Source organism: Macrobrachium nipponense, chromosome 24 (genome assembly GCF_015104395.2).
Source record: "Macrobrachium nipponense isolate FS-2020 chromosome 24, ASM1510439v2, whole genome shotgun sequence".
NCBI lineage: Eukaryota > Metazoa > Arthropoda > Malacostraca > Decapoda > Palaemonidae > Macrobrachium > Macrobrachium nipponense.
This window is the reverse complement of record NC_061091.1, coordinates 69,421,321-69,440,455: the sequence shown is the minus strand read 5'-3', so window position 1 is coordinate 69,440,455 and position 19,135 is coordinate 69,421,321. Positions and strand designations below refer to the sequence as shown.

At 38.7% G+C, this 19,135-nt stretch overlaps 1 long non-coding RNA gene across 3 annotated transcripts; it reads right to left on the bottom strand.

The window, feature by feature from the left end:
* Window positions 1–712: 712 nt before the first annotated feature.
* On the bottom strand, window positions 713–18,610 carry LOC135204230 (uncharacterized). 3 transcript variants are annotated; one of them, XR_010312144.1, is made up of 5 exons: window positions 17,519–18,610; window positions 15,274–15,360; window positions 15,000–15,068; window positions 14,667–14,785; window positions 713–2,571 (listed from the first exon to the last, which is right to left on the bottom strand). It is a non-coding gene; the product is annotated as an uncharacterized LOC135204230 (long non-coding RNA). The 3 variants fall into 3 exon arrangements; XR_010312139.1 differs by lacking the exon at window positions 15,000–15,068 and having other exon boundaries at window positions 17,519–18,335; XR_010312141.1 differs by lacking the exons at window positions 15,000–15,068; window positions 17,519–18,610 and adding an exon at window positions 17,087–17,263.
* Between the last annotated feature and the right edge of the window lie 525 nt (window positions 18,611–19,135).

Here is a 19,135-nt window from a genome sequence, read left to right as displayed (position 1 = left end):
ATTTAGCCTAGTAGTTGATAGTCTACTGATTTTGAGACGCCAGGCGCTCTCTCTCTCTCTCTCTCTCTCTCTCTCTCTCTCTCTCTCTCTCTCTCTCTCTCTCTCTCTTTTCTTGTGGTAGTTCGTAGTTGGTAGACCTCTGGGATGCAGGTTATAAAATGTAACCGCCTTTCAGTACTGAGAACTTTCTAGTGTAACCACCATTTATGAAGTGTCCTGTTATAGTCAGAATATGATTACTGATTTAATATAAAGAATTTTGAAAGGTTATATATGTAAATAGGACACTAATCTGTAAAAGCTTGAATGTGCGTTTTCCCGCCATTGCATAAGGAGCATGACACCGGAATATGAGTTCAAGAGTAGACTATATAAATTAGCAATAACCTCGTACTTTAAATAATGGAGGAATATTGCTTGACAGAGCGGAGATGTGGCAAATGTCTCAAGTTTTAATTTTTTTTCCTCTCTGGTAGGTAGGTAGACATTTGGTCAATTTTTTCACGTGATAATCATGTTGTCGAGGTGCTTAAATATTTCCCCATTCAGTAAACTATAATTATAGTTGTGAAGGTATAAAAAAGTGCTAAGAGTACTTAATGAATTATGGCTAGGATTAAATATTCAATCATTTAATATCTGACATTTTATTAATTTTCTGTATATTACCTGAAATATTAATACAAAGCAATTTAATCTTGAAGCACGCCGTTGTAACTTCAATGGTGAAAAGTTGTCAGTATCACGTGATCATCATCATGTGTTTTATTAGTTAATGGTTGACTTTTAGTACTAATGAAATACCTGACATGTAGTTTCAGTGGGTCTTAAAAACGTTAGATAAAATCTTGACTGAGTGCTTTTACTATCTTAAAAATATTTACTAAGTTTTTTCACATCCTAGGTGAGATTCATTTTAATCTCTCATACTGAATAAATGCGTATTACAAGTTAGTTTATGGTTGGAAACTATGTGGAATTGCTGTTAGCTGTAGGATATCTTGGAACATGTTTAAAGTACAGGTGACAGTATAGGCCCAGGGTCCTTATGCATCAGAAAGCCAGACACCCAAAGCGTCAGTTAATTTAAGGTGCCAATCTATTTTGCAACTTAAGCTGTCAATGTTCAGCCTTGTTTAACGCAGTTACGCTGAAAGTGTCACATATTGCTGTAGGATTAGCAAAAAAAAATTTTTTTTTTTTTTATTTAACTGTACTTAATTAGGTGAAGCAATATCTATAAGTGGGTTATGGAATGTTGAGTGCTTTTTCAAAATGGCTTTGTTGTGCTTTTAGGTAGTATTTTTATAGTCTGATCGTCTTGACTACTTCTATTGGACTTTAATAAGGAAGTGCCAACCTTGTGTCCTTCCTTTTGCTTAAATTGTGCTTGGTATGGCAGCTATACATTTTTTGATTGAGGTTCTCAATGTCCCTCCACAAAGAATTGATCACCGAAATCTTATCATCTTGGGTGTTGTAGCAGAAAGAGTAGTATTTGCGTACTGGTTATTAGCACAAGCACTGACAGCATTTTTTTTTCTACAGGAGGACTGTACAGATGATCTGACACTTTACCTTGCATAGTGGACCGAGAATGGACTGAAGTGTTCACTGGAAATGGGAAGGTAATAATTATCCGGTTAGCCGTAGCAGGGACGTAGCAAGTTATACATAGCGCCCATGCCAGCACAAGGTTGGCTCCATCTTCAGAAGCAAGAGAGCCCATCCCAGCACAAGGGAAACTCACCCAATAGACAGAACGCCTGAAAAAACGGACTTTATATTTTGCTAAGTTCCAGGCGTTCGGTCTATTAAGATTGTTTTCCCGTTATTTAAGATAAAGCCGGCCTTGTGCTGGCATGGGCTCCTCTTGAAGCACTGATAAGATAGGGACCTTTATAATTATTTTGGCTCTTATTCCAAGGTGTATTGATCATATTTAAGTTAGTTAAATTGTCAACCTGGCGAAATAAATTTTAGTGGTCGATGGTCGAAAAATAATTTTTATTTCCTCTTTAGCTTGAAGGTAGGAAAATGGAAAATCGTTTAAATACTTTTATTCTTGATGTTGATGTATTTACAATAATACAGTTTCTCAGTTAACTCTATATACACCAGGAGTAGAGATCTTGAGTGGCCAAAGAAAGGGAATGGTCCAGAGGCTTACTATACTGCCCTGGATTACCGGCTACTCAGATTTTTTTGTTCAGACAATTCTTTGACTAATGATTATTTATCTTGCCTCTCGGATTTATGACGATTGTCTTCTCTCACGGATTCTCTTGTCTGACGGAATCCAGCCTCAGCCTCTCTTATCTCTGACGGATTCTCTTGCCTCTTATCTGACTATTTTCTTGTCTCTAACGGATTCTCTTGTCTGACGGATTCTCTTGCCTCTTAACTGACTATTTTCTTGTCTCTAACGGATTCTCTTGTCTGACGGAATCCAGCCTCTCTTATCTCTGACGGATTCTCGTCTGACGGATTTTCTTCTCTTGACTGATTCTCTTGCCTCTCTTATCTCTGACGATTCTCTTGTCTCTCCTCAGCTTCCCTTGCATTGAGAATCTGGAAAATGCGAGAAAATAGAAAAATACCCCACAAATCAACAGAAAAACAAAATTTCCATAAGTATCAAAAAACAGAATCAAGAGTTACACGTATAATTTCTGTGATCTTGCAAACCATTTAAAGATCCTGACATTGCTTAATGAATGTGTATAGTTCAAATGGGTACGAAATTCAACTTGATATGGTAGATCAAGGAAGTCTACGCGATATACATTTACGTTGAGTAAGCAAACTTATCATGAGAAATTCAAATCCTAAGATCGTTTATCAGCTAGTAACCACAGGAAAGCCAGTACCCAGCTTATTTCATGTTCTATTACTGCAGTTGAACAGATGAAATTAGTCAAATATATCACTTTCTACTTTAATTAATTAAAGATAAACTTTTTTATCTTCAAGTAGCGAATAACCACTGGTTCCATGCAACGTAGAAAAACCATACAAAAAAAAATGAATAGATAAAATAAAAAATTACCTGCCCTCATGATGTAAGTTATAAAAACAATGGGGCAAATTCTGTCTTTTAATGACCTGACCCAACACACTGATGCCGCATAACTTCAGCGTACACGACAATTTACAAAAAAATTTCTTAATAGGAAAATGATCTTAGCTGGTACTGTTACCATAGTATCACAAAGCTGCTGCAAAATATTTACAGTAAAACGTATCGTGCAAATTAATGGCAGTCAAACAATCAAAACCTTCAACAACATAAAATTTCGATTTTCTGCAAGCCTAGTTTTCAGCTACAGTTATGGCCTTTGCCATCACAAGCTAGGGCTTCAGTTGTGGCAGTTCTTTGGCAATGAGAAGTTAACTCTGATCCAACAGGTAGGCTACACGAACTCCACAAAATAAAATGTGCCCCAGGGAGCCCCACTGGGAAGTGATGAAAAATAAACTAGGGATGCTGTCATCCCAAGATTGTCCTCGTATGATGCAAATAACATGTGCTCTGCTGAATTCATTTATATATATAAACATTCAAGCAGCAAGCAGAAACAAGTATAAAAAATAGAAAGATAACCAATTTGAATAAAGGCTTCAATTATTCTGTGAAGAGGTTGAAAAACTCCATGCTTTCTGGAATGCAAGGGATGTGTCATCCGAGTAATATAAACGGCAGGTTTTGTGAAGATACTGTGCAAGGATATACCTGATCCAGATTTATAGGATTGGAATGGAATATGAAATTTAGGCTTGAAGCCAAGCACTGGAATCCATAGGGATTATTCAGCGCTTCCAGATTTATACAGATCATGGAAAGTAAAACCGAAGGGGAATTTTGGAGATGATCCATCTCTTAAGTCTAAAAACCCCAATCTAGTGTGTGGGAAGACACCATCATTATTCGGTTACTATTGCGAATCAATAACATAACCTAAGAGACTCCGTTGATGGCAGTATATTGAATTTGCTTGAGATTCATTTAATAACTGGTCTAACTGATTCAGTTGTATTAAGAGAGCATAGCTGATGCATCATTTACTTTTAATATTTCTATGGATCCATGCAGTAGGAACTTAACGATAACTCATTTGTCTCTGAACTCATGTGATGAACTAAAGGGAAATCAATTGATAATTTGTGTAGTAAAGGATGTGTCAAAGACAATCGTGCAATCGTGTTAGCAATGTGCTGCACCATTATTGGCCACAGCCTTACCATAGCCACTTTCATCCACTTTCGTTAAGGTATTCTACTTAAGTTTGGTAGCAGCGCCTTCCTAACTTAGAAGACCGTCATGATGGCCCATACATTCCCTGCTACATAGTTAAGTACAAGAAAGATGGACGCTCCATCATTCAAGCTGCAATCAATAATTACGTGCAGAACAAAAACACTATAGGTTATGAGTCACCCACTGTATGTCAGCACCCATGTCAAAGTATTTTGCCTGGTGGCATCATAACTGACAATCCCAGTATATGAAGGAATCACTTTCTATCTTTGATTTGCTACAGGTGGTGTCTTCAATGTGGAAGGTGCAAATCCCCACTGGCCATGCTGAACGGTTCAATTTACCTTCGAATATCTGCAGAAGATTGACAAAATGTCTTCCATATTACTATGGTCAGGATTTAATCCACTGGTACCTCAGTAAAATTTTCCCGTTGCTAATGAGATACTTCTTTACCGTTGCTCCCCTATCAAATTGCTCAACAGTAGGCAATGCATGTTACGATGGATTCTGTTGCAAAATTCCAAGGCTAGCCATGTATTTTGGTAAATGGTGATATTACCATCAATACAGCAAAGTATATAATTCTATCCAAGCCTCAATAATTACAAGACAATGCAACCATGATATTTAGTAGCAAGTATCTTATGTTCTTTGGTAATACTAGGGACCTGTAAGGATTTGGTGGCTTACAAGATCAAGTTAACTCAGTGTCCAAGTTAACAGAACAGCTCTTTATAGTCTGTTGCCAAATCACATAAATGATATTCCCTGTATTCATGACAAATTCCATACCTTTTCCCACAAACTGCAAGGCAGTATGCCGACTAACAACGAAACAAGTAACTAATAAAATCTCCTAAGCTACTGGACAGTATGACCTTTCAGTTAATGTAGATGCTTGTGCAGATAAGTCTTTCGCTACACACCACTGGGTGATAGACACCTTGTCTTCAGCCAAAGGGCCAAGAAGAAATGACAGAATGATGATGGTTCAGTTCTTCCATTTGGCTGGGTGAGTCAATACACTAGGTAAACACCAGATATGTTTCAAGAGATGAAACAAGAAAAACCAAGCAACGCACCAGTTAGAGAGGAAAACTTCAAGCTCTGGAACAAACAATCAACAGAGGGGGGAAAGGGTGTGAATGGGTTTAACTTTCAGACATGGAAATGCTGACATTGCTCACTCAGTATTCGGAAGCCATTCAGCAACTTTGCAAAAAAAGGTTATAGGATAATGTACAGGAGTTTTGCCTGTCAAGAGTGCCAAGAGACCCTCTTTGACGTGGAGAACATCCCTGAAGAGTTAATCCGTACCACTGCTGGCCAGACGGCAACCAGTGTAGTTGTTAGGAAATGTAGTTCTTGTCCAAAGCTTCATTGGCAAGATGGATAGAGGAGGGGGGGGATACTCTTCCCAGAACTGCAATAACCTCTGAGTATGGAGGAAAGATCTTTTGATGCAAATAGGAAAGCAAAACTTCATCCAGAGTACTACTGTTCTGCTGCATGTTACTAGTTACAAAGCATTGCAAGACCGCTGTGAGGAAAGTTCTGTCATTTGAGTTTGGCCCAGTTCCACCTGCACTGTTCCGTGCCAACAGAACCAAGAGGAAAACCCAACGAGTTCACAAGCTGGATGCGGGAAACGAGATTACTTAAATCCAGCTGCTACACGGCAGCACCACACGTCTTTGATGGTGTGGCTTTATCGAAGGTGTGAATGAATCACAGTTGAAACTTTTATGACCTTGGAGAAGTTACATTCTGAATACTGATCGCCCAGTATGGGGTTCCTGAATTTAATACCGAGATCCTTGTACTAGCGTACAGAAAAGTACCAAAGAAAAAGAACAGCAGCAATGCGAGGAAATCATCAGTGGATCCTGTCATGCAGTCATGGGAAATAGAAAAGTTAATTATAAAACAGTTCTTGCTATCGGGATAAGAAAGTGGCTCGTTCACCCTTTGGAGGAAATTCACTGCGATTAAATTCCAAGTGCGATTTCCAAGGGAAGGGCATTTTTGACTGCTGGAAGTTAACCAACCAAAAAGAGCTGCAACAGAAACAACTAATCAAGAAGGCTAAGAATTGAAGGTAGTATTCTCGAACCATGAAGAGGCAGAGGCAGAATGATGGTCCTGTTTGCCACACTGTCATTTTTCTGCTCACCATTATCAGAAGTGATGTTTGAAGTCTTATTTATTCCTTTGTGCTACCAATATGTAGGGAAAATCAAGCAACAAAGAATACATACACTACAGTCATTCAGTTAAGTTTGCCACCTGGGAACGATTCTTATGAGAATTTTCTGTAGCACTTGAATTGCTGGAGAGCTCAGTCCTGCCCCAAAAACACAAGGATACGTAGTTGGGACTGACAATTGACTGCAATGACAGAGGCAGAGATATAAAGAACTACCTCTTACTGATGCATACGAAGAGAAATCAAATACGGGTCATTCAGTACCTTTGATGAGCTGTGCTTTTAAAACTACAAACAACCAGGAACAACGTTCCTCCCTATTGCACGAGGCCTTTATGCAACCAGCTCCAAGAGCTAATCTGCAGTTGCTAACCTTGTGTACTACTCACAAAGGCAAAAAGTGTGGATCCTTCCGATTAGGGTGGATCAAAATGAAAAGATTGTGAAAGCTATCCAACAAGTGCCATTGTAACTAAAAGTAAAGCTAATTAAAATTGTGTTTGCTCTCCTTACTGGGTGACACTATCACAGCAGTCTGAATTGAAAACCATATCTTATCAACAACAAAATAGCAGTAAAGATTGGTTTTTAAACTCTTAAATGGTCCCATTTCCTCATTTTTTAGCCTCTACAGCTATGGTCTTGGACCAGCTCCACTTTTTGGAAACTTTTCTTTGATTCCTCTGTTAGTCAATCCTTTGTCAATCACTGTAAAGTTCATGCAATGCCCTATGTTATGAATTAACATTTTTGACAGTTATGACAGCGGTCTCTTGACTGTCACAGAAGTGTCATTAACACTCTTGGGAATATGAGTTGGTGAAGCATTCAGTTTCATGTATACAGAATTGAACTATTATGAATAAACATTTCTATAGCTACCAGTCTCATTTGCATTATAATGTTATCTAGCATTTGACCCCCAAGACTGAAGCTACATAGAATATACCTAATAAAAATGCATCTAAACTTCACCGTGTGGCGCATTGAAATGTTCACAGAGGACTATTATAACCTCAAGATTGAGCACAAGCATAAGGTTCAAGCCCTTTCCTTGCACGACACCAAGAGTTCCCAGCAATTAAACTGCTCTTAATGTCTGATACAAGAGCCAATTGAGCAACAATATTCAAATGGCAGCAACAAACTATTAAGTGATCAATTTCATTCAAAGCAGGCAATAGAAAAAAAAATTAAAATAGGAAAAAACATTTTGTTTACTCTGTTTCACAATAGAGAACAGTAGCTTCGAAACAGTAATAAAACGAGTTGATAAACAATTCTGACAGTACACAAACAATAGTTAACCCTAGTTAACACTATCCCATTCAATTCAGTTGGCTGCGTGTGAAAGACCACACGAGAAACGAAAGGTTTAACATCAATAAGGTGACGATTATCTCTCGAAAGCACTCTAAGTCCCTTACTGTTAAAAGATCAATGACGTCTCCCTCTTTGCCAAAGTTTAACAGACATTCAGTTGACTAAAGAACAAGTCCACAGAGAGAGGGCAAGTTATACACGACTAGAGAAGCAAAATACGATTCATCTTCCAAGAGATAAAATGAAACAAACCAGAATCTTAATTTGAATCTTAATTTGAACTATTTTTAACCGCCAAACTGACATCAGCAGTGTTAAAGACGAAATTTTCTGTGGAAATAACGTACTGCACTTGGATTTCAGGGGACGAACCGTATTTCTGTATAAGGGAAGCTATCACTAAGTTTACTAGATGTATAAAATTCGTTAGCTATTCAACTTCTGCAGAAAGGAGGACACAACAACCAACCTTACCTTCCTCAACGTTTTAAGAGTGATCATAAGCAAATTCAGACCTACAGTCATCTTGACAAGTGTAGTATTATTATTTGTGGTAGGTCCTAGCTATCAAACTATTTCTTTATGTTGCTTTCTAATGTTAATGTTTTGTAGCATGATTGTCATAAGTTATGTGCTTGTGTTCATGTGTGCATGAATGTTGTTAGTTATTGTCTGTTTTTCTGTTACAGATGTGGTAGTTTGGTAATGTGTTGAATAAAGCTTGGAATCTGTCACCAAGTGTTTACTTTAATTACAATTTATTCAACACACTACCTATCATGGCCAAGCTGCTGAAGCCGTCCAGACTGGACACAGATCCCAGCTCACCCACTGCAGCCAAAGAGTGGAAGCACTGGCATAAAACATTCACCAACTTCATAGAAGAAAGTGGAGATGCTGCACCAGACAAGTTGAGGGCATTAGTGAATTGTGTCCCCGAGTGTGTATGAACTCATTGAAGACTGTAGTACTTTTGAGAGTGCAATCGCCAAACTGGAGAGTGCTTATGTCAAGTTGCCGAATGAAGTTTTTGCTAGGCATGTTTGGCGACACGACGACAGCAGTCAGGAGAATCCCTTGATGAATTTCTGAGGGAACTACATAAGCTAAGCAAGGATTGTAACTTCCAGGCAGTCACAGCTGAGCAATATCGGCAGGAGCTAGTACGTGATGCATTTATCAATGGTATTGCCTCAGCATTTATTCGTCAGCGCCTACTAGAAAATAAGTCACTGAACCTGGAGGCTGCACACAGTCAAGCTCGTACGTTGGATCTTGCCCAGCGTAGTGCCGACGCGTATACATCTCCACCCATTCCTCATACTGCTGCTTTAGTTCCAGAGTGGCAGGCACAGCCCAGAGGTGACCAGCAGCAGCAGCCAACAAAAGAAGAAGCAGAAAAAAGTTCACCTGGAGATTCAGCTGTTGCTGCTGCTTACTTATCTAAGAGGAAATGCTATTTTGTGGTAATGCACTCCACAGTACAGGTAGAGTGATTTGTCCTGCACGTACTGTTAAATGTAACAAATGTGGTAAAACAGGTCATTTTGCAAAAGTCTGTAAATCAAAGGCTTCAGGTAGTACTACTGCTGCATTGTATAACCCCACTTTGCTTACAATAGCTGCCACTTATCCAAAGAATCTTTCACATGCAGCTACAAACATCACTGTAAATGGCCATTCATTGAAGGCACTAATTGATTCTTGTAGTTCAGATAGTTTTATACGGGAGGAAGTAGCACAGAAACTAAATTTGACAATAGTTCCTGTAGGTACAGCAGTCTCAATGGCATCAAAATCTTTAAATGCTAGTTCCCCTGGATTTGTTACAGCAGACTTAGTGCATCGTGATCAGAGATATCCTTGTATCCAGCTTGGGGTCCTGAAGGATTTATGTTGTGATGTTATCTTAGGTTATGACTTTCAAAGCAACACCAGAGCGTAACTTTTCAATATGGAGGGAATAAACCAAGTTTAAAGATAACTGGAGCTAAACCTGTCTGTGTATTAGCAACAGCTGATATCGATGAACCGTCATTGTTTCCAAACTTGCCTCAACAGTGTAAACCCATTGCAGTTAAATCTAGACGCTATAGCCAGGATGACCAGCTGTTTGTAAAAGACCAGATATCACATTTACTATCTGAAGGTATCATTGAGCCAAGTATATCCCCTTGGAGAGCACAGGTTGTAGTAGTCAAAGATCCACTTGGCAGGCACAAAAAGAGACTTTGCATTGATTATTCCCAGACCATTAACCAATACACAGAACTAGATGCATACCCCCTCCCAAGGATAGAGGATATGGTGCATGACCTTGCAAAATATAAGGTGTTCTCCACATTTGACTTAAAGAGTGCATATCACCAAATCAGCATTAAAGAGAGTGAGAGGAAGTACACTGCTTTTGAGGGTGCAGGGAAATTGTTTCAGTTTTGTAGGATTCCATTTGGTGTCACGAATGGTGTAGTTGCTTTCCAAAGAGCTATGGACAAACTAGTTGAAGATGAGAACCTCAAAGATACTTTTCATATCTAGATAATATTACTGTAGGTGGATTAACTCAGGCTGAACATGATGAAAACGGTCAAAAGTTCTTGGATGTGGTTCGGAAACGGAAGATCACCCTAAATGAAGTGAAATCGGTTGTGTCTGTTTCCTACAATCAATGTTCTAGGGTATTGTGTCGGTAATAATTGTGATAAAGCCTGACCCTGACAGATTACGTCCCCTTCAAGAATTACCGCCTCCCACAAATATGGGGTCTCTGCGAAGAGCTCAAGGGTTGTTTGCATGTTATGCCAAATGGATCCCTCGTTTTTCTGATATGATTCATCCCTTAGTGAACACAAAAACTTTTCCACTGAGGTGAGCCAGCACTAGCTGCTTTTAACTCCTTAAAAAAACCAACTTATGGATGTTTCACTACGGTCTGTGGATGAGAGCCTTCCCTTTGTTGTGGAGTGTGATGCTTCGGAAGTTGCTGTTTCAGCCGTCTTAAACCAGGGTGACCGGCCGGTAGCTTTCATGTCAAGAACGCTCCAGGGTAGTGAGTTGCATTATCCAGCAGTGGAAAAGGAGGCTACCGCTATTATTGAAGCTGTTCGCAAGTGGGAGCCATTTCTTAGAGAGACGACATTTTACTCTGATTACTGATCAGCGATCCGTGATGTTCATGTTAGACAGCAGGAAGAGAACTAAAATAAAGAATAACAAGATACAAGAGTGGAGGTTGGAGCTGGCATCGTACAGCTATACCATACAGTATCGTCCTGGGAAACAGAATATTGCACCGGACACCCTGACTCGTGCCTATTGTTGTTCTATTTCTTTAATGTCGAATCTCACTGACATCCACGAGAACCTCTGCCATCCTGGGGTCACTCGTCTTTTGCACTTTGTGCGATCCAAAAACCTCCCTTTTCAACAGATGACGTGAAAAGTGTGTGTGCTTCTTGTAAAATCTGTGCACAACAAAAACCGCAATTCCATCGTCCAGGAAAAGGAGTCCTCATAAAGGCCACCCAGCCAATGGACGTCTTAGTATTGATTTCAAGGGGCCTCTGCCCTCTACACGAACAACAAGTACATTCTTACGGTTATTGACGAATATTCACGTTTCCCCTTTGTGTTTCCCTGTCCAAACATGCATTCTAAAACATTGATCAAATGTCTTGAATCTATCTTTAGCCTTTGTGGAATGCCTAGTTTTATTCATTCAGATCAAGGTCCTTCTTTCATGTCCCAGGAACTGATAATGTACCTTTCTCAGAAAGGGGTTGCAACAAGCAAAACAACACCTTATCATCCGATGGGGAACGGCCAGGTTGAGAGATACAATGGCATTATTTGGAAATCTATCTTTTAATACTTGAAACTCGTAAACTTGAAGACTCAACACTGGGAGATAGTACTTCCTGAGGTTTTGCATTCATTTAGGTCGCTCTTATGTACAGCAACCAATGAAACCCCTCATGAACGTTTCTTTAGGTTTCAGCGACGCTCTAGTCTTGGAAATACATTACCATCATGGCTTTTGACTCCTGGACCCATACTATTGCGACGACATGTTAGGTCTAGCAAACATGAACCGTTAACTGATCAGGTTCAACTCATGAATGCAAACCCAATGTATGCAAATGTCAAATATCCAGACGGAAGAGAATCAACTGTGTCTGCTCGTGACTTAGCTCCAAGTCCTGAGGGTGCAATGATTCCTGTACACCAGGTTGAATCGTTAAGAGAGATGGAGTCCCCAAATACACCTGGAGTGCAGGATGCACAAACTCATGTTACACCTGAAGTGCAGGATGCACAAACTCATGACAGTTCACAAACTAATGATAACCGTGATTCTCATGTGCCCACTGAGCTAAGAAGATCCACTCATGTGTCAAGGCCTCCTGATCGCTACGGATAGGATTAAACCAATAAATTTGTTTAGTTTAACAGTGAATTTTTCTAGGAGGTGAGAATGTAGTATTATTATTTGTGGTAGGTCCTAGCTATCAAACTATTTCTTTATGTTGTTTTCTAATGTTAATGTTTTGTAGCATGATTGTCATAAGTTATGTGCTTGTGTTCATGTGTGCATGAATGTTGTTAGTTATTGTCTGTTTTTCTGTTACAGATGTTGTAGTTTGGTAATGTGTTGAATTAAGCTTGGAATCTGTCACCAAGTGTTTACTTTCATTACAACAAGCTAATGCTGAAAATAAAGTGAAGGTAAAAGGTGAAAAAGCCCAACTAATTTAGTTTATGACTACTCAGGACGAATTTGCAAATCAGCATTAGGTAGAGTTCTCTGAAACGCCCCACCACATAAGGTTGTAGGAATCAGGTTTTGAGTGGAATGGATGAGACCACCAACACAGAAAACACGAATTGCACTGGGAAACACAATGCATATTTCATCTGTCTCCACATTGAAAATGATTCACCATTCAGAACGATTACCTCGCATCAATGACCAAGCTCCATCATAAGGGTAAATCTCCAGCCCACAACTTTAGTTTTGTTTACCTCAATGAAAAAAAAGGGGAGAAATATTTCACTGACAATATAACAACCCTTTAATTAAAATTTTTCCGAGATGGAGGAGACTGAGGTGATATTTCTCAATTATATAATAGATAGAATTCAAAAACTCCTGACACTGAAATACTATTCTGGAGGAATAGTTTAGAGATCCAGCTATAAAAATTTGGAGAAGTCATTCAAAACAATAACTGTACTGAAGTAACTGCACTTTCCAAGCATACATTCTGAACAAATGAAAAAGTGGAAGCAATGCTACAAGATCCCCAAATTGTCAAACGTAAATTCACATCAGTATGCATTACAAGTTGCTCTTAAGAAAATTGGAAATCGTTAAGACACAAGCATTGCTGTAAGGAAACGTAGGGTGGCCCACAAATGAAAGATAAAAAACTATAGTTCCTCTACAATCTTCCATCCAAAGAAAAGTATAAAAAATAAGGCAACGCTTCGAAGATTCCCTCAGGTATGAAATGACCTTGGTTAGAAATTGGCCTGTTAATAAGCCATGAATATATATTGGAAATTCATGAAGAGAAGTCTAGATAGCCTGAAGCCTTCACAGTAAATTTACCACTATAGTTAAGTTATATAACAACGGGGCACCGTCTCGTTATTCACTTTGGTAGCGAAAGCCAGAAGCAGTCGGCAAACTAAGGTTCCTGGTTAAACCTATTCTCCTCCCCCCTCCCCCCCCCTCTCGCCCCCCCCCCCCCCCCCCTCCTCGCTCCTCTCTCTCCTCTCTCTCGCTCTCTTCTCTCTCTTTTCTTTCTCTCCCTCTCTTTCCTCTCTCTTCCTCTCTCTTCGATCTCCTCCTCTCTCTCTCGTACCTCCACTCCATTTCATTAGGCTCATCAAAATCAGAGTCGGAACTACAAAAAAATATAACGTTTTTTTCAAAGTAAAGTACTAAGCGAATAACTCAGATTCTTACAGGATAATCAAATGGAATAATAACTCACAGGATAATTAAATGGAATGATAACTCAAAGTTCAATTAACTCAGTTAACCCCCATATAATATCAGTCTATAAAGTAATTAGTCACACCATTCCTCCAAAGAATAATTCCCATTCTTCTTCAATTAAAGTTCCCTCCACTAGGACACAGTCCCCCTCACTAGATCCGCCTGTTAAAAGACAGGAGGGACACACTAATGAGCATACACAATTGTAAAGACAAAGTCAAAAGATTAAATGAAAAAGAACATCTTTACAAAATGTCAAAAAAACAGACAAGCCACAACTTTGGCTAAAGCACAGTAACTCTTACCCATCTCCAGCCAAGAATCTCACACACACAAATAAAAACACGTTATAGAGCCATCCAGGCTCTTTCTCTCCAAGGGCAACCGTCTCCATTGTTCTGGCTAGTTACTTGCCATTCTGAACGGACATAGCTCGTACCTACACACGAACTCACACTCAAAAGTTCGAAACGCACACGCCCCAGGTAACTGGTTGCAGCCAGTTTTCAAAGGCACCTTGGACAAGCTCTCATGGCACTGAGGTAAGGATCACACCATCCCAAAAAAGTCATCAGCATTCTTTAAGCTGTCCGGACCACTCTGTCTCCATGGGAAATTAAAAATGATGAGTCTGTACATTCCCCCTTTTTACATATACGTTTGCATTTGCAAAATGTACCATAACGCATGGAGTACCCGAAGTAAGGCGCCTCCAATACTAAAGCACAAAGTGAAAAGTTTTACTATTCTTACATCAAAGAATACGGAACGGGACACCAAATTCATGCCACTTTATCCTAAAGCAAATAGCAGACTTCACAGGAGAAAAAAAAATTGGAAAGGAACACAAATATAAGAACAGGGACACTTACACTGTCTTCAGCAAGTTTCTTGACAGTTCCCTATGGATCATCTTCACAGGCCTTGAACAACATGCCAGTGTGTGTGTGTGTGTGTGTCTGCTGCGGCTTCCACCAAGGGGATCATGAGCCTACAAAGGAAATCAAACTAAAAATGAGTACATACACTCTCAAAGCACTTCAATAAACTTAAAGAGTCTACACTCACTAAACACTTCAATAAACTTTAAGAATCTACACAAACATTAAGAGCAAACCATAAAAAACATGGTTATTGTATACAAACATAACAGAAGACATTAGAAAAATCATTGGGAGACAAATAGTAATAATAAGAACACTTACGTTGCTTTGGCAAACTTCTTAACTTCGTACAGTTTTCGAGTTCTCGACACAGACCTTGACTGCACTACCCTGATAATGAAATAATACCAATTAGAAACTAGAATATAACTTATTTTTGCAACACGCATCTAAGACCCAATTATGTACTTGGGTTATGGGGGTTTTGTATACATCTATAGCCGACTTCATAGGAGTAAATATATATATATAAAGTCACTTCACACTACATTTATACAAAGTTCTTGACTGGATAAAATTTGCACAAAACACTCACCTAAAACATCACTGGAGACGTGACTGGCATGATGGGATATTCTTACACCAATACATTACTTGTTTTTGCAGTGTCGGCTTCTGACAACTGCAATGAAGAAAACTGTTTAGTCTTGTCATTTGTCAAAAAATAAAGGGAGAGATGAAAGTAAAAGTTGCCATATCATTTGTGTGAAATATTCCAATGGAAATCTGGGGTAAAACCACGATACAGAGTCTAAGTCATTGAGAACATTATAACTCACTTCTAAGGGCCTGATCTTGAAGTAATCGTGCAATACCCTAAATCCTACAGTGAATTAACATCTTAAAATTAGACAATAAATGGTCCCTTCTATAATTAATAAGACCATAAATCTACACATATCAGGAAATAGCATTACTTTTGAAAAGGGTGAAAATACGACTGCGTCTTCTAAGGCCAACTAAAAATATTTCCTTACTGGAAATTTAAAGCTCTACATTGGACATTTTTACACTTTTTTCTTGTTACCGAGGTGTTGGTAACACCTAATTACCTTGAATTGGTTGTTAAGATAAGCTACAAAAGAATATAAAGGCCCATTATAAAAAGTATGGAAAATTTATCAATTTATAAAGAACGCGTCCCGTAAAAGTAAGTTAGGCCTACAGCACAATGAAAAGACAACCAAACCAAGTCTGGTCAAATTCCTACAGAAATTGGCTGAACTGCTTATCATATCAAGCGTTTTAATCGTGAAAATTACCGAAAAAAATGGTTTTACGTCTACGTATTGCTTGTTTTATAATGACTGACAGATGAATAAAAACGGTTCTCATGTTTTCTACTCTAAAACTTAGTCAGTAAGAAATTAAAATGTAATGACATATCCAGTTACCGACGCTCTATGGGCCACTCGTTTGTTTTCGCTCAGTAAGAAATTAATGGAACCGAATTTGAATCGTTGATATAGAGAGTTAAGTTAGCATATTGTGATTGCTGAAAATACAAATTTAGGTAGATCTAGGGTACTTATCCGCGGCGGCCTTGACTATGGCATTTGCGGTTTATCTATGCAGTTTTACCTACTGAACAAGAATTTTAAGTAATATTTATTCGGACGACTGTAATTAACGCCCCCGGGGCCAGTGCTAAACACGGCGAAATACATTGGACGCCCCAATCCCTAGCGGATGTCGTATCCGCGGTTACGTTCCTTGAAGTCCGAGTGGACTGCTTCTGTAGAAATACCCAAATTTATACCAAGGTCTAAAGGTCTTTAGACCTTGATTTATACAATAGCGTAAAATAATACGTGTTGATTATAAAGAAAATTAAATGACAACTAAGTAGTATATTTCATATAACATTATATAACTTATTTTTCTTAATCGAATTATAAGTGTCTAAATGCTAACTCCCCTATATTAACAATATCGTGGCCGATTCATAATCGAGTTCTTTTTAATTTCTTATGGAGCGAAAACAGCAAGGTAGCATAGCACGTGACCCGGGACGTCACGACTACGGCACTCTATACCGCCAAAACACTGGGACGTTCGTTTAAAACATTAACATTCACCAAAAAGTTTACGGAACCCTCTTGACACACTGACAACCACAGTCACCCCTGCCTACTAACTTCAAATTTATGAAACACTTTTAATATCTCAAAATTAAAAAAAAAAAAAAAAAAACGGCCCCATGTCATTGAGTCACTCGACTGTCCATTTTATGGGCCTGGGCACCACTTCAGAGATGTTAAAAGTAAAGGGAATTGTAAGAGTTATTTTCGCAAACCCAGTTCTGTCTTCGTTCCTTTTGAACTTTTACCCCTTTTAGACCAACTTACCAGATAACTATTGATGTCCATAAAAGGTATTTTTAAACAATTCAGTTGTCTAATTCCTGCACTGAACACAACGCACCACTGAATATGGTCACTGACAACAGCAAATCCCAAAATGGCTCTTTAAAAAAAATGAAAACACTGGTAACTCAGTAGCACTTTCTCCATAACAGCAGGCAATATAATAGTGGTATTGAGAATTCAAAGTTTGAAAATATCGGAGAAAGATAGAGACGAGCGTGAATTTTAGCTTTGGATAATTATTTAACATTCGCTAGAGGGTGGCGTTGCTATATACAGAATAGTTCCAATACCCAAATACAGTTTTTACTTTAATACAATCCTAAGCTGAGAAATTCTAACACATTTATAATCCATATAATACGAGAACAAGGACATGAAAACCTGTGGTTTAACACTTGAGCCCATACTCACTTAGGCTATATAGCACTGTAATGTTGTAAGGTTAAGCACCGTCCACACGGTGGAACTTAGCTCGACTAACTGCTTTTGAACTCGAAGTGACGTCAGGAACTTGGAAAGTCAGAACTTTTTTTCCGCTGTATCTGTGCTAACAACGTCACAACGAGCAAAGCTCGTCCTTGTGGACAGGGCCTTACACATTCCCGGCCCACTTATATAAGGCACTGCCAAAGTGTCTTGACACAACTACACGAAATATTTGTGTAACACAAATACACTTCCGTCACCCACATAAAACTAGGCGCAATCTCAACCCCTACCCCACCCAAGTCGCGTAAATCAAGATCTGTCCAAACCGACAAAGTCGCCTTCTTCATGTATATACGCACTACGCACCTTAAAACTTTTGAATACATATGAGCTTTTCTGAATAATCATTAGTGTGCAAATTAAATGGACAAAGTATCGTCCATTTATTCTAGACTGGAACCTGTTAAAGTACGCAAAGTAGCCCACTGTTTCAAAGTGTATAGAAAAAAATAATCTATAAGAGGTTCCTTTAAGCACCTACACTCCACTATCTCAGGATATGTCTACTACAGGAATTCAGTGAAACTATCAGGAAAAAAATTGAGGTGGCTCAACTTAAATATCAGAGTTCAACCTAATGGCCCTTGTCAGTACATGGAAACAACTTAATCTTGCAGTACCATTATAATTTTTATCTTGAAGTACCATTACACGAAAAGCAGTAACTTAAAAATGCTTAAATTTCGCAGCCAAAACCAATCTAGTCTTTAAATAATGGTAATTTTGACAGGAATTCATTAGGCTCTGAGCTATGCTCTTGTCTACCGGTAGGCCTGATACCTTGTAATAGCCAGTAGCGAAACCTTAAACCACAAAAATAGGACTCGTAATAATTACTCAAATTACCAAAGACGATTACTCAAGGCAGACAGCAATGGCTAGACAACTCTCAGAGGAAGAATAATGTACTCATCATGAACGATGAAACAAATTTTTTTTAGCCATATAAATATAAACATACGTTCTCCGTATGAAACCACAAAGAAATGGCGTTCCAAGTCCCTACTTCCTATATGCCTGTTGGCTGCTGCTGCTGCTACCAAAGGCTTTCCTTGGCCAATCAGAGTCCTCCCCCACACGATTCTGTCATTGGTTAAAAGTGTTTGGAGTTTGGCTAAGATGCTTGTTAGCCATTCCCTCATTGACTGAATAATTTAAGGCGATTTTCCAATCGTTGGTGTGAGTAGAAAGCATTTCAAAAGATATTCTGTTACTTTCAGTAATCTTCAAAAAGTCAGTTACGTAGTTTTATACATATGAATTAAAATACACAATGGGGTAGGAATAAACTCAACGACATAGCAATGAGAAAATAAAAATAAGCAGGAATAACAGAAGTAAACAACTGATAAAGGATCAAGCAAACAAGACAATACGACAACCTATTGTTTACCTTAAAAACAATAGGCCTCATCTGCTATAACCTATTTAGGCCTAGACCTTTTCTGTTTAGCAGATTAAGTATGTGAGCTAGGGGCCATCGAAACTAAAGATGCATATTATTTTATTACATAATAAATTTGCACATTTTCCTTCGCA